Raw genomic sequence first — 13,533 nt, 5'->3', positions numbered from 1 at the left:
TAGTAGTGTAGAATTAAAGTGTAAAATTAAAATGTGTTAAAAAAAAAATACTAAATCACATAATATAGCTGGCTCTGTTGTCATTAACTTGCTGTGTTGCTCATAAAAATATTAAAATATCTAATAGATAAAATATTAAAATATATAATAATACGATGGTACGGAATCCTTCGTATGCGACTTCCATTCGCACTTGACCAGTTTTTTGTATTGATCAAACGAGTCATTCAAACTATATAATCAAATCTCTATTACATAAGCTATACTTTAGAAGAAAACTGGCCTTGATTGTTGATTCTAGTAACAAAGACTGAAACTTATTTTAGGTAAGTAAACCTTTTTGCTAGGTGTTGGCATTTAAATCTCAAATAGATTGGTAGGTAAATATTAGCTCAACGGAATCCGATGCTTACAAAAACAAAACTACTCCAATAATCTGTTTAGCAATACTGAGAATCGTATGATATTATAATTTTAGCCCATCTCGGCATCTCCTGCATAAACCCGCTGACAGGTATCACGTCAAAAGACAAATTAAACGCAGCGGAGCGGAGGTTTCGCTTACTCATTTTAAAGGGGAAGATTTTAATATTTAGATTAGGTGATATCGGTAGCTATAGGTATAGGTATAGGTAGGATAATATGTGTATCTTAGACATCTTAGGGTGACTACTAACGGATCTGGTATAATCTCCCAATCGTCAGCTAGTGTAAAATGTCTTGACATAAAAAAATAAAGATGCTAACTCGTACCTTGCGATAAACTCTTCTAAAGTCACCCACGACTACCTAATTCAGAATGAGGGAACAGCTTGATTCTTACTTACTAGCAATTATGTATTTCTTTTGGAACTTCGCACCGAATTTGATACACATATACCTACATATTAATCAATCAGACGGGACGTGTCTATGAGTTTGATTGGTTGATATTCAAATGAGAACCAAACTACGTTTGTATGGAAGGCGCTAGGGAGCGCGCTAGGGTTACTTTTCTAAGCTTGTGACCTTTCAATCAAACACAAACTACACAATAATATAAAATATGTGAAAGTGTATCTATATTTTCACGGTCCATCTTTTCACCGATTTAGACGAGGTACGAAAATAGCTTGTTTTCCTTAGGGAAGGCCATAGGCTAGATTTAGTCTCGGAAAATCGAAGAATACCCACGGGATTTTCAAAAATCTAAATCCACGTTGACGACATCGTAAGTATCATCTAGTTTTCCTGATAAAAAATTAAGGAACACGCTAGAATTAAGAACATGTTAACGTACGTTTACATTATGATAAGTACGTATAAGCGGTTATTCATATTTTCTCTTCAGCAAATAAGGATCTTCATATTAATACCGTGGGCTATTTGATCCAAGTTATTATCTGTTGGGGTAAATCGACAGTAATGATAATGTCTTCGCATTCAGAGCCATATTTCCTGGGTCATGGATATTATAATTAACATCTGATGATAGTAATTACTGTGGAACCCTTGGTGCGTGTTAATTAATACGAATTGTTATTTGCTCTTTCGGATTGTTTGCTATGCTTACCGAAATATGTAGGTACACTATTGTACGCACAGCTCTACGATATACTAATCGTAAAACTGTGATTGTACTTATACTCGTAGTTCATTTTGGCGGGTTATATCATTAAAAAAAGTTTTACTATCGAAATAAATAGGGCTGCAGTGCCAATATATTAATAAATCCCACTTTTTGTTTTAACAACTTGAACCCACAACACTTCGAGATTTGTTCGAGATGCTTTCGTTTGGTTTTAATTTTAATTTTTTTTTTGACTTACTTTTTGAAGTACTTCTTTTCCGATGTAAAAAGTATTTTATATGTGTTTCCATATCCTTGCTTTTCGTAGACACCTATTGAGGGTAAGGCATAAAGAAATAACAAACGAATATTACAAAAGGGAAAGTGTGTTTATTTGTTGGTTTGCCCTTCAATTATCCCTCCAAGGAGCAACGGATGGATGTGATTTTTCGCATGGATATACCTATAGTTAAAAACCTGTTATGTGACTTGTGACATAAGCTACTTTAAATGCGGAAATATCAGAGTTCCCACGGGATTCCTAAATCATCGCGGACGAAGTCGCGAGCATCACCTAGTACCTAAGTAAATAAACTAACAAAATAGACTCTCTTTCGGATTTATAATATTAGTACGAATAATCCATTTGTACTAGCCCTTAATCGTCACGACTTTATTGCCCGGGTACCTATATCTGATTTGCCTGCAGTCGGCCCGACGTTCCACTGACGTGCTGATTTACAAGGCGAACCCTTTTTGTCCTGACGTCTGTCACTCGATGGAGTCGTCCGAGCTGAGATCTGATTTCGGCATCTTTAAGACCTCTGCGTTCTTCTTTTGTGAGTCAGGGGCACGGGAGCGGTAAATTCTTGAGAAGTTTCATTCAATAGATGCTACTCTTCTGGATAAATGAGTAGCGAGTTTAATGTCAGAGCCTGTAATAAATTACTATTTAATAAGTTCAATTTCCTAGTTTTGTTTTCATTTTGATTAGATATGATGATGAAATTATTGTCTCATAATTTAATTTGAAATATCCGATAAGAATTATGGACTAAGAGCCAGTGCGTGCCAGACCTTCGTTGTTGTATAAAAGCTGAAAGTTTTTCTGCGCATTGTCCCCAACTCAGGGAGGAACGATCGGCGACTATGAATTTTGGATCATGGTGGCTTTGGGAGATTACAGGTAATAAAGGTGTAAAACATCTTACGTCAAAGTATAAAGTCTAATTTTTTTATATTTTCTTCAGAGTAGTAGTAAAAAATCACGGCATGCATTGCCTGACACTTAATGTCGTGACAGCCTCCTGCCAGACGACCTTGAAGTTTTAAAGTTTGAGGGTGCCTGGATGGAAGTAACAAACAGACCGTGGCTTTCCTCTCGTGAGGATTTCGAAACATCCGGCTTTATTCCTTGTCTACTTATTACAAAGGGAACCAAAATTTTAGCTTTCTAGGTCCAAAAGTGTGGACTGGGCGTTGATAAGTCAGTCAGTGAGTGATTAAAGACATTGTTATTTTATTTAATAAGATTTATTAAAATAATAAAAAGTAAAGCAAACGAGACAGATAGCTAAATGTCTTATGTCGTTTATGTACATAAGACAAGACATGCTCAAAACACGATTGCTTATTAATCAGTTCACTCAGCAAATACGCTTGTATCAATATTTGTAATTAGCATCCATGAGTAGGTACATGGCGGAATCTGTAATCACATATCAATTATCACTGCATCGTATATGTTGTATATTTAATAGGTTTACTCACTTGGCGGTAAACTAATTAGCTAAAGCGCTAAGCTAAGAGGTTTCCTGTACAGGTGGAGTGTTGTGTGGAAACTTGATTACCATGCGGGAAGTGAAGAAGCTTGAGCGAGGAAACTATTTTGATAGTTTGTTGACAATTTGCTCGTGCAACATATTCTATCGCGGTAGCTATTAATTTTTAAACTCCGACCCAAAAAGAGGGGTGTTATAAGTTTGACGTGTGTATCTGTGTATCTGTGGTTTGATCGAAAGTGTCCTTAGCTATAGTCGAAGAAAATGGGTTCAGCCGTTTGAAAGTTATCAGCTCTTTTCTAGTTTTCTTATAGAGGTTTTTGTGTCGGTGGTTTTTTAAATTTTAAGCTATTATTATTATGATACAATACTGGAATTAAAAGCTAGAAGCTAAAGATAAAGCTAAAGATAAGGAATTCATATTTGTAATAATAATGTGGTGGTAATAAATAGTGGATTCAATAAAGGCCCAATCAATAAATTTGGCAATATGACAAAAACAAAAATTTAAGCATATAAGTAAGGACTTATTTCTATCTTGAAACATATTTGCCATCGCTAACTAGAATTAAAGTTATATAACATCGAAAACGCTCGCATCTGGAACTCTTCGTCAATCCAACACAAAGGCTTTTGAGTTTGACATTACATTACTAAGTCATCTCCGAAAAGGATATGACGCTCTTTTCGTAGTTAAGTACATAAATGTCATTATAGAAAGAGAGCCAGCGCGTGCCAGACCTTCGATATTTTATAAAAACTGAAAGTTTCTCTGCGTTTTGTACGAACACAGGGAGGAACGATCAGCGACTGTAAAGTTTGGATCATGGTAGCTTTGGGAGATAACAGGTAATAAAGTGTGTGTGCAAAGGAGAAAGCTCGAATATCTGGGACATATAATGCGGAACTCAAAATATGACCTGCTGCAGCTCATAATGCAAGGGAAAATAAAGGGCAGGCGTAGACCCGGCCGTAGACGAACATCCTGGCTCAAAAACCTTCGCCAGTGGTTTAACATGAGTACGAGGTCACTGTTTAGAGCAGCGGTGAACAAGATCCAGTTAGCCTTAATGATTGCCAACCTCCGATAGGAGACGGCACTAGAAGAAGAAGAAGAAGGTAATAAAGGTGTAAAAAATCTTACGTCAAAGTATAAAGTCTAATTTTTTTTATATTTTATCGGAATAGTATTAGAAATCAAGTCATGCATTACCAGACACTTGTGTGTGTATTGTGGCAACTCCCTGCCAGACGCCCTTAAACTTTAACAATTTATAAAACTTTAAAGGCGTCTGGAAGGTGCGTTTTTTACCTGTTATCTCCCAAAACCACCATGAACTAAACTTCATAGTCGCTGATCGTGTGGGGGGCAATACGCAGAGAAACTTTCAACTTTTATAGAATAACGAAGGTGTAGGCCGCGCTGGCTCTTAGTCCATTAGCGATAAAATCGCTTTTCAGTTCTTTACGAGCAGTCCTATCGACCATGTCTAGTTAGTTAAGACTTTAGTGCATTAAGTTAATTGGCACTTTAATTTATTTTCAAAGCGAAGTCATGACGAACAGAGCTGCAACAGAAAGTCCCCTGTTTTAATTTTCTGACGGATCCCGGATGAGGTTAAGGAAGTCATCATTCACCCATTCACCACATTTCTTTTTGCTATGGGATGACAGCTTTCCTCTCAGCCGTAATCTTGACTTGGAAATGATGATGGTGCAATCTATAAAGGTAACGATTAATTAGAATTTCACTGATGACTTAAAAGTTGAACTTCGATCCATTGTGTTAAAGTAAATAATAGTTTAAACAAAATCCTTCCAATCAAGCACGCGAAATGTAAAATGCGTAGATGTGCATGCCTTTCGTATAGATGAGAAATGGTTCTTTTTTTATTTACCTACATCAAATTACGTTAACTGAAAAACTTACGCTAAACAGATAAAAACATTAATTGTTGTCAATACATTCCAGTCACTTCCAATCCTGTAAATATTGGGTCATGATGACTTAAAAGGTTTTTTTTTTGGTGGAACTTGTATTAACCTTAAAAGTTAACTATAAGCATAGGTACAATGCTAAAAGATATTTCCTTCTACTCAGTTGCGAGTGGCTAACCAATTAAATACGGACGCGGGCACTCTATACGATAAATGGCATCAAGATGTGTGTTCGTTATATTATCTGATATCTTTTAAGCTGTGTCACGTTGAATAAGTTCATTGGTGTGTGATGTAGCCGCGGGACGAGATGAGTGATCATATAAATGGCTACTTAGTGGCGATTGCGAACGAATTACGCTAGGGGGGAATGAGTGAGTGCTACCGGGACGGGCAACTAGGTCTCAATTGTTAGGGTTGGTACAAACGATTTACGATTTCGAGAATATAATATCATTGGGTACACTTTTGTGCTAATCCATAGCACCATATCCATTTCGGTCTGTCTATCTATCTGCCTGCCTATCTGTTATCCTTTCACAGCTCATCAGCTGAACTAATCTACACGTAAGGCACTGGTATAGGTGGGTTCTATGCTGGATATCGACATCGAGAAAAAATACAATCATGATATAAATACAAAAAAAAATGAATTTATCATTGACCTACGCATAACGCTTGCACTAAAAACTGAATTTTTTTGTCTTTATTATTCGATGATTTTTATTATTTTAACGAACCATCACCAACTGTATAAGGTTTATTTTTTAAATTTATATTTTAACTAAAATAAAGCTATCCTGCGTTGAATGTCGATATTTTACTTATTTTATTGTATTAGTACTATTGCTTGGATACATTATTTTTCTTAAATTCTATTTTACTTTCTAACTAGAATTTCCACATGAGAAGTCAAAATAAATAAGACCTTTTAAAAGAAGAGAATTTAAATATGTTTTTACTAAAACTTCATCGACTGCTTCTAAAAAGCAAGTAGCTAGAGCCTTTAAGATATTATTATTTTATGTAACACAATCTTTGAAACTTTTCAACATTTAAAATCGCTTTACATTTTGCGCACATCAAAGAATGCTACGCGGGCATCCGAGCGGAATCTCGTCGAGTTTTTGCTTAGTAGCGATTACATGCGGCTCGACTCCTTTAGAGCTGACACACACTGGCGACCGGTGCGCGCAAAACAAGTAGTACAATCTGAACACGAGGCGTACGATTGCGCATTGCATAAATTACCGATCTCTGCTACGCTTCTCAATTTAATCTTTACTCCATGACCTACTCGAACCGTCTGGTTGCAACTTCAGATTTGAAAATTCAGAGGTAAAATAGCGCGGATTAAATCGCGGTTTTAAGCTAGTATTAATATAAACTTTACGTTTTATTTGCCTATCTAACTATCATGTCTTAATATTATCATCATCGTCAATCGATAGAGGTCTATTGCTGGACATGGGTCCCTTGTAGGGGTTTCCACACAGCAAGCCTAAATTCAGCTGCGCTGCCTGAATCCAGCGTCTCCCTGCAACTTATTTTATGTTGGCCCGCGTTGGAGACCCCCGCTGCGATTCTGGTGTGAGGTCACCATTCCAGCACCTTGGGACCCCGACGTTTATCGCCTTTTAGAAGTATGTTCTCACAAATATACAGGTACCTGAGCTTGTTATAATAAGTATAATAATAGCATTTTATTGGTAGCAAGTGTGGGGCTAGAATTTACAGGTATCTCGGGTTACGACTAGGTTTTATTACTATTCGCACTGCCGCCAAAGCCTCTGTGGACATTTTGAAATATCACCAGCAATTGCTCCTTCGTCTCGATACACAATTAACGAGACAATGAACTTTATGACGTTTTCATAACTATCGATTTCAGCTGTCGACTTTTTAGGGTTCCTTTGTGAAACAAGGAAGGTTAATAATTTCGTCTATCCATCTATCCGCTTGCGTGTCATAATAGCATAGCCGTTTTAAAAATAAACTACACGAGGTGTATAATGGAAACTAAGTACAGTACAACCAAATTAATAATGCGCATGCAGATCTTCGCTAATTGTCGTATTCCGAATCATTGAATCGTAAGAGCCCTAAACAATGCACTTGCATTTTGCACCTTGTTATAAACTAATAGGAGTCAATATCATGTGTATCATACGACCGTTGCCGAACAGTGACGAAGATTTTTATGCGCATTATTAATTTGGTTGTACTGTAGTCCTAGATATCTGATGCCGCTATACAGAGAGAGCTACTAAGTGTATTAAAATTTTGAAAAAAAAAAGATTTTTTAGTGTAGATTCTCTTGAACATGATACCTTACCAGTAGGTACCTACTCTGCCAAATCAAAAAGGCTTTATTTTCAAGGATATCTTTGAACTTGTAAACTGGCGATTTCTCTGATATTTTTAGTGCGCAACGCATACTCATATTTATCAAAAATGAAGCTGCGAGCTGTACATCAGCTCAGCTTTAAATGAGCTTTGCGTCAAAGAATGAATTACTTTAATATTGAGTAATGAAAGGATATGTTTACTAGGCGATATTAAAATTAACTCTTAAGAAACCAAAGGCATACGCTACCGTATTATATTTTCTTTGCCTATCTTCTAAAGTATCTACACATCAAGATTTAATCAAAAAATCAATTTTATATCTACACTTAATCGATGTTTGTAATACAGAACTTATTTGTGAACTACACAACTGTTTATTATGATTCACCTTAAAAATCGCTCACCTACTTATCTGGTTTGATTTTAATCTGCCGTGATCCAGTTACCGGTTTATTTATTGCCAGATTAAAAACTCGCAGTGTCCAATTTACTCACATTGTAACGGAGTTCGAGCCTGAAGCCATAATTAAGCCTACAAAGTAAGGCTGGGTTTATAATATAGCGCCTTTAAGTACCAATATGGCAGCTCATTCCGCCTGCACCCTTAGTATGACCAAGTTTAACACGCGTCATAGTGTGAGAGGACAAAAACAAACGCAAGACGAGAACTTCCTAGCCTATACTTGACAACACTTGTATTATGAAGAGATAAAGTTGTAAGTTTGGATGTATGGATAATCTCTGGAACTAATCCAGAGAAGAAAGACCCGATTCTAAAAATTCTTGTAGTGATAGATAGCTTCATTTTCCTCAATGCTAAAACGGGGACAAAACCGCGGAAAAAAAGCTAGCTGTAAACATAAAGATAAAGATGCTAAATACAGCCGTACGTCAAAGGGCAAAACTGACAGACAAGTGTGCTCAAGATTAGCGACTCAAGCTCCTCAGGGAATTATTATTATCTTGGCGCCATGCTAAGGCTGCTGGAGGCGTCATTGCCTGCTAGTGACATAAAAAAAACCCTATATGCAAAACAACAATATCATATCGCTACGATGCAATACATAGAAAAGTGGGTATAATATATTACTGTTTGTAAAATTCAGGCACACACCAATACATATTTTCGCATTACATATTCCAATTGATCAGTTGATCAAACGCTTGTAACGGAAAGACCTGTTCCGTTTTATAGAACGATCGCCTCGGTCTACATATTTTAATGCCAACCAACTTCCCTTTTAATACACCTAGAGCTATATAAATGTCATTAAACATGTAAGTAGTTCTCACTTTGTCTGCCATTGTCGATACAGGCTGTGCCAAACTTGGACAAATTGATATGTTTAATTTGCATACTTGCCATATTATTTGATTTATCGTGACCAATAAATGTTTGAATACTATTATTAGTCTTTATTTTATGTAAAGTGTCAAAAGGATATAAATATAACATAACATACTTAAATTATTATTTATTAGATCGAGTTTAGTTCGAATTGAATCTAGCTAATTATAATGATTTTGGTACTGCCTTAAATGAATATTTTGTTGTTGTGTATCGTGACGCAACAGGAATGATCTGAGTCATACATTTTAAAATATGAAGAGTCACTGACCTCTACTAATAGTACAAGTACGCTGGACTTGCGCTTACCAAGCCGTTTTTGAAGCAACTTGATTTACCTCATTTTGGCGCTGATTGCAGCAGCGAGCGTCATGTGTGCCCGTGAACTTAGCAGAGCATATGCCAGCAGATCAAAAATAAAAAGGAGTTCCCTTCGCATGCAGAAGAGTTCTATAGTTCCTGATACTTTTTAAATAGTTCTGGCGTTTTTGCTAAAAAAATCGCAGTTGAAATAATGCTCTGCTAACTTCCGGTAGCAGATCATTTTCGAGCAAAGCGAAAAAAAAAGAGTTCTCTGTACGCACGTATCTCAGTTCTATAGTTCCTCATACTTTATAATGATAGTTCTGGCATATAAACCTAAAAAAAGTCAAATGAAAAAATCAATAAATTTTCAAATTTAGTCATCATAAGTAATTTAAAAAAATTCTAGCAGCTAGAACTCTAATTTCAGAACCTAGAACTCTACGATTTCTTATAGCTCATTAACTAAGCTATAAAATAAAGCTATTAATTAGCCCAGAACTCACAAAGAAGTCCCAGCAGAGCATAGAAGAATAGTTATAAACAATAAATTTTCAAACTTCACACCAAAAGTTGTTAAAAAATTTCCAGCTGCTAGAACTCTCATCTCAGGGGCTAGAACTCCTCGATTTATTAAAGATTATTAACATAGCTATAAAATAAAGCTATAAACTAGCCCAGAACTCTCAAAAAAGTGCCAGCAGAGCATACCAGAAGAGTCATGATACACTAATTTTCAAACTTATTATCATAAGCCATGAAAAAAATTCCAGCTGATAGAACTCTGATCTCAGAGGCTAGAACTCCTCGATTTCTTTAAGATTATTAACATACCTATTGAAAAAAGCCATTCACTAGACCAGAACTCTCAAAAAAGTGCCAGCAGAGCATACAAGAAGAGTCATGATGCACTAATTTTCAAACTTATTATCATACGCCATGAAAAAAATTCCAGCTGCTAGAACTCTCATCTCAGGGGCTAGAACTCCTCGATTTCTTTAAGATTATTAACATGCCTATTGAACAAAGCCATTAACTAGACCAGAACTCTCAAAAAAGTGCCAGCAGAGCATACAAGAAGAGTCATAAACGATAAATTTTAAAACTTAAAAATCACAAGTTACTAAAAAATTTCCAGCTGCTAGAACTCTCATCTCAGGGGCTAGAACTCCTCGATTTCTTTAAGATTATTAACATACCTATTGAACAAAGCCATTAACTAGACAAGAACTCTCAAAAAAGTGCCAGCAGAGCATACAAGAAGAGTCATAAACGATAAATTTTCAAACTTAAAAATCACAAGTTACTAAAAAATTTCCAGCTGCTAGAACTCTCATCTCAGGGGCTAGAACTCCTCGATTTCTTTAAGATTATTAACATACCTATTGAACAAAGCCATTAATTAGACCAGAACTCTCAAAAAAGTGCCAGCAGAGCATACAAGAAGAGTCATGATGCACTAATTTTCAAACTTATTATCATACGCCATGAAAAAAATTCCAGCTGCTAGAACTCTGATGTCAGAGGCTAGAACTCCTCGATTTCTTAAATATTATTGACAAAGCTATAAAACAAAGCCATTAACTAGACCAGAACTCTCAAAAAAGTGCCAGCAGAGCATACAAGAAGAGTCATGATACACTAATTTTCAAACTTATTATCATACGCCATGAAAAAAATTCCAGCTGCTAGAACTCTCATCTCAGGGGCTAGAACTCCTCGATTTCTTTAAGATTATTAACATACCTATAAAACAAAGCCATTAACTAGACCAGAACTCTCAAAAAAGTGCCAGCAGAGCATACAAGAAGAGTCATAAACGATAAATTTTCAAACTTAAAAATCACAAGTTACTAAAAAAATTCCAGCTGCTAGAACTCTCATCTCAGGGGCTAGAACTCCTCGATTTCTTTAAGATTATTAACATACCTATTGAACAAAGCCATAAACTAGACAAGAACTCTCAAAAAAGTGCCAGCAGAGCATACAAGAAGAGTCATGATGCACTAATTTTCAAACTTATTATCATACACCATGAAAAAAATTCCAGCTGCTAGAACTCTCATCTCAGGGGCTAGAACTCCTCGATTTCTTTAAGATTATTAACATACCTATTGAACAAAGCCATTAACTAGACCAGAACTCTCAAAAAAGTGCCAGCAGAGCATACAAGAAGAGTCATAAACGATAAATTTTCAAACTTAAAAATCACAAGTTACTAAAAAATTTCCAGCTGCTAGAACTCTCATCTCAGGGGCTAGAACTCCTCGATTTCTTTAAGATTATTAACATACCTATAAAACAAAGCCATTAACTAGACCAGAACTCTCAAAAAAGTGCCAGCAGAGCATACAAGAAGAGTCATAAACGATAAATTTTCAAACTGAAAAATCACAAGTTACCAAAAAAAATTCCAGCTGCTAGAACTCTCATCTCAGGGGCTAGAACTCCTCGATTTCTTTAAGATTATTAACATGCCTATTGAACAAAGCCATTAACTAGACCAGAACTCTCAAAAAAGTGCCAGCAGAGCATACAAGAAGAGTCATGATACACTAATTTTCAAACTTATTATCATACGCCATGAAAAAAATTCCAGCTGCTAGAACTCTGATGTCAGAGGCTAGAACTTCTCGATTTCTTAAATATTATTGAAAAAGCTATAAAACAAAGCCATTAACTAGACCAGAACTCTCAAAAAAGTGCCAGCAGAGCATACAAGAAGAGTCATGATACACTAATTTTCAAACTTATTATCATACGCCATGAAAAAAATTCCAGCTGCTAGAACTCTCATCTCAGGGGCTAGAACTCCTCGATTTCTTTAAGATTATTAACATACCTATAAAACAAAGCCATTAACTAGACCAGAACTCTCAAAAAAGTGCCAGCAGAGCATACAAGAAGAGTCATAAACGATAAATTTTCAAACTTAAAAATCACAAGTTACTAAAAAAATTCCAGCTGCTAGAACTCTCATCTCAGGGGCTAGAACTCCTCGATTTCTTTAAGATTATTAACATACCTATTGAACAAAGCCATAAACTAGACCAGAACTCTCAAAAAAGTGCCAGCAGAGCATACAAGATGAGTCATAAACGATAAATTTTCAAACTTAAAATCACAAGTTACTAAAAAAATTCCAGCTGCTAGAACTCTCATCTCAGGGACTAGAACTCCTCGATTTCTTTAAGATTATTAACATACCTATAAAAAAAAGCCATTAACTAGACCAGAACTCTCAAAAAAGTGCCAGCAGAGCATACAAGAAGAGTCATGATACACTAATTCTCAAACTTATTATCATACGCCATGAAAAAAATTCCAGCTGATAGAACTCTGATCTCAGAGGCTAGAACTCCTCGATTTCATTAATATTATTGATAAAGCTATAAAAGAAAGCCATTAACTTGCCCAGAACTCTCAAAAAAGTGCCAGCAGAGTATACAAGAAGAGTCATAAACGATAAATTTTCAAACTTAAAAATCACAAGTTACTAAAAAAATTCCAGCTGCTAGAACTCTCATCTCAGGGGCTAGAACTCCTCGATTTCTTTAAGATTATTAACATACCTATTGAACAAAGCCTGATTTTTAAGTTTGAAAATTTATCGTTTATGACTCTTCTTGTATGCTCTGCTGCCACTTTTTTGAGAGTTCTGGTTTAGTTGATGGCTTCGTTTTATAGCTTTGTCAATAATATTTAAGAAATCGAGGAGTTCTAGCCTCTGAGATCAGAGTTCTAGCAGCTGGAATTTTTTTCATGGCGTATGATAATAAGTTTGAAAATTAGTGTACCATGACTCTTCTTGTATGCTCTGCTGGCACTTTTTTGAGAGTTCTGGTCTAGTTAATGGCTTTGTTCAATAGGTATGTTAATAATCTTAAAGAAATCGAGGAGTTCTAGCCCCTGAGATGTGAGTTCTAGCAGCTGGAAATTTTTTTCATGGCGTATGATAATAAGTTTGAAAATTAGTGCATCATGACTCTTCTTGTATGCTCTGCTGGCACTTTTTTGAGAGTTCTGGTCTAGTTAATGGCTTTGTTTTATAGCTTTGTCAATAATATTTAAGAAATCGAGGAGTTCTAGCCTCTGACATCAGAGTTCTAGCAGCTGGAATTTTTTTCATGGCGTATGATAATAAGTTTGAAAATTAGTGCATCATGACTCTTCTTGTATGCTCTGCTGGCACTTTTTTGAGAGTTCTGGTCTAGTTAATGGCTTTGTTCAATAAGTATGTTAATAATCTTAAAGAAATCGAGGAG

The 13,533-nt window shown here is 35.8% G+C and overlaps 1 protein-coding gene and 1 long non-coding RNA gene across 2 annotated transcripts in view; one reads left to right on the top strand and one right to left on the bottom strand.

The window, feature by feature from the left end:
• LOC123870247 (lysine-specific histone demethylase 1A) overlaps positions 1-13,533 on the top strand; it is a 395,360-nt gene that overhangs the window by 348,068 nt on the left and 33,759 nt on the right. The gene's annotated exons all lie outside the window — the stretch shown is intronic.
• LOC123870257 overlaps positions 8,965-13,533 on the bottom strand; it is a 31,219-nt gene continuing 26,650 nt past the window's right edge. The window contains exon 4 of the long non-coding RNA XR_006797041.1: positions 8,965-8,975. This is a non-coding gene — a long non-coding RNA (uncharacterized LOC123870257). The remainder of the gene's footprint in view (positions 8,976-13,533) is intronic.

Source organism: Maniola jurtina, chromosome 12, assembly GCF_905333055.1.
Source record: "Maniola jurtina chromosome 12, ilManJurt1.1, whole genome shotgun sequence".
In the NCBI taxonomy this organism is placed as follows: domain Eukaryota; kingdom Metazoa; phylum Arthropoda; class Insecta; order Lepidoptera; family Nymphalidae; genus Maniola; species Maniola jurtina.
Note: the sequence above shows the minus strand (reverse complement) of the source record. Positions and strands in the feature narration are given on the sequence as shown.